Here is a 3,373-nt window from a genome sequence, read left to right on the forward strand (position 1 = left end):
TTCATAGTGCACACGTGCAAAATGCATAACTTACTGTCAGGTGATTATAGATATATCTAATGCCTTGCATAAAGATCACCAATAACTCTTCCAACATTCTTTTTCCTCTTAAGCACTAGAATATGTAGTATATCATTTATCATAGTATGAGGTAAAGCACAAAAAGCAAATCCAGAGAAGTATGGAATGTCTACCTTCTAGGTATAAACTTGGCAAGGTGGGTTGTTGGGTTGTTTGGGGTTTTTTTCTGCTTTCATCTGCCTTCTGTTTTCATCAGCTAGATGAGAAACGTCGAAGTGTGGTTATAAAACAAGTATAAAAATAGCACTGAAAGGCTGCATTTCAGTTATTTCTCTAGGCTCCATAACAACTGCACTCACCACAATATAAAAACATTCTAATTGGCATTCCTGTAAGTTCTCCTTGGCATCTGACAGGCAAGCGGTATTCTTTCTGGCTCACAAACCATCACTGGAAAGAAATAGTTCTAGAATAGAAAATGGGTTGATTGTGGATGAGCCAAAACAGAATCCAAAATAGAAAAGCTTACGTTCTTCACCGTATTGTCTCTGCGCTGGGAAGCGGAGTGTGTAGTAGTAGATGATGTAAATGGTGCCAAATGAAAACAGAGATGTAGTGAGAAACATGGGCAACACTTTTACCCAGTCATTTTCCTACCGTGATTAAACATATTTTGTCATAATTAGCAGAGATTATGTGTTATCTGTCACGTGTCATGCAAGCTTACCAGTGCACTAGCAGAGAGTACTAGGCCAAATGTGTAGAACCAGAGCCTGGCATTGCAGGTGTGCTCTGTGCTTGCCAGTTCCAGCAAGTGTCTGGGAGCACGTTGCCTCTGTGTGAAGCCTTTATGAATGGGGAAGTGATTTGTGTCTGAAGTTTTAGGCACGGGTTTTGTCGCTTGCAGTTTGAAGAAGTAGTGTGGCTCCTGCAGTCATACTCTCTTTTGGTGACGGCAGGTTTTGAGTTCTTTTCGCTTCCCACCATCAGGCCCAGCCCCTACAGAGTCCTTCTGCATCGTTTCTTGTTAGAGAAGCCTGGCAAAGCAGGAGTCGATTTAGCACTGGGGAAATAACAAACCGTATGGAATTGGGAAATAGTAAAGAAAATATTTCACATCAATAGAAACATCACATAAACAGAAGCATATTGTGTAAAATAAACACATTTAAACACAATTAGACATATTATTATACATAAAAGCTGTATCTAGGCATACCACATAAATAGGTGTATTTTTAATGAGCAACTTCTTTGCATTATCATCACCAGTTCGAGCTCCTTTTCTGGTCTCACTGCTTTACAGCTCCCTTCATTCCAGCATGTTTAAAATACTTCTGCTGCTTTTGTATTGTATGGTGACTTTTGTCTAAATGACTAAATGTGTCCTGTAAATGGCTGCATGTTTACAACACATTACAGGAAATGTTCAAGTGGTATAGAAGTAAGTATCAGAAAGGGTAAATGGAGAGAAAGTACACATTTTTTGAACACTGAGAACTTTAGATAGGCAATGAAGCATGGAATTAATACAAAACTGGGATAGAATATCAAGCTACATTGAAGTAAGAATTGATCTTTTTCTAGATCAGTAATATTAGGTAGTTTTGAGATTCCTGTTGGGGGGTGTATATATATATATATGCTAAAGATGGCAGGTCACTTTACACTTCCTTGTGGAAGCTGCTTGTCTTCTGTGCTTCTAAAGTGAGGGAGGGTCCTGTTCTGTTTAGTACAATATTTTTCCTTGTCGGTTACTGGGCAATGTGTAAATAAGGCTATTTTGTTCGTACATGCAACTATGCTCAAAAGGTTTTTATCCAAAATATCCTATAATTCCTAACTCTGGTACAGCTCTAAGAATAGGAGCCTGACTATAGGGAAGGATTCTGAGGTTATCAATGTACTTCTGAAAGTTATTTTCATTGCTCTGGATCTGTGGATCATAGGCAGATTAATTTATAGAAGTGAGTCTGATGTAAACTAGAGCGTCAGATTTTATCTAATTTTCATCTAAATTATATGTATATATAATACAGTGGTTGCTAGCAGGGGAAAAAAAAGAAATGGCAAATTTTTTAGTGCTTGTGGTCCAATTAATTATCATTCTACTTTTTTTATGTTCTTCCCAGTTTATACTATAATAACATTATACACTGATAAGAGATTGAACTGTTCCACTGTGTTCCTGGTTTTGGGCTGTAAAAGCACTGATCCTCTTCATCTCTTCAAATAGAGTTTTCAGCCTTTTTTTTTTTTTTTAGCAATTAACAAGTATTGAGGATCCTAATGTTAAAGGTTTTCAGCTGACCCCTGCATGTATGCATTTCTGACTACAAAGTGATGAGGTCTTTTTTGAAGGAAAACCGCTGTGATTTATCTCCCGTTTTGGAAGCAGATCGTATAGTTCTGAAAAAGAGCTACCGCTGCGATCCTTTGTTCTGCCAGGAAACTGAAAATGTCTTCCCCGGATCCCTAGGGATTCGTTGCTTGTTCTGTGTCTGCAAGGGCTAAATTTTAATTTATGAAAATGTGCAGAATTAGCTGACATGCTTATTGTCCTTTGTGCTACTGCTTTTTTTAATTCTAAATTTTGAAGAGCAAGATGTGCTACAATTAAACTTTTGATGTCGTCTCTTTGTAGTAGGAAGACTCGTTGCTGGCTGTGCCGCTACTGTGTAATTCGGCCCCAAGGAAGGGGCTTAACGAGATGGAAAGGATTCGCGGGCCTCCTCCGCAGGGCCGAATTCCGCTTTTACAGCTCAAAAAGCGTGTGCAGCCCGGCCTCTCCGAGCGCACTTCAAACCACAGCTTTCCCCTGGATGTGCTGGATTTTCGCGTAGCCAGCTCCCCAGAGCCTGCCTTGCAGTCGCGCTGCGGTGTGCCCCCCGGGCGAGGCGGGAAGGCCGCCCCACGCCGACCGTCTCTCCCGCCTCCCCGGCGGCTGCCAGAAGCCCCTCTGGGCCGCTCGCTCCAAGACGCGGCGGAGGCAGCGGCCCCTTTTTTCCCCCGGGAGCGGGAGCGGGAGGGCAGGGGCTGCGGCTGCCGGGGCCGCGCATGCTCGGCCGGCCGCGGCCCTCCCCCGTCCCCTCCCCCTGCCCGGGGCCGGCGGCGGGGCCGGGCTCGACCATTTCCGCGGGCGCGGGGACGAGCGGCCGAGCCCGCGCGGCAGCCGCTTTCCCGAGCGCCGCGGCCGGTTCTGCTCTGCGCCTTCAGCACCGCGGCGCCGGACAGCGCCCGCCGGGCGGCGGCCCCGCGGCGCTGAGCGCCCGCGCGGCGCGGCGGGAACCCCGCGGGCGGCGGCCCCGTCCGGAGCCGGGCGCGCCCGCCGCGGCGGCTGGGCGGCGGCAGG

The sequence above is a fragment of the Tauraco erythrolophus genome, chromosome 14 (genome assembly GCF_009769465.1).
Source record: "Tauraco erythrolophus isolate bTauEry1 chromosome 14, bTauEry1.pri, whole genome shotgun sequence".
In the NCBI taxonomy this organism is placed as follows: domain Eukaryota; kingdom Metazoa; phylum Chordata; class Aves; order Musophagiformes; family Musophagidae; genus Tauraco; species Tauraco erythrolophus.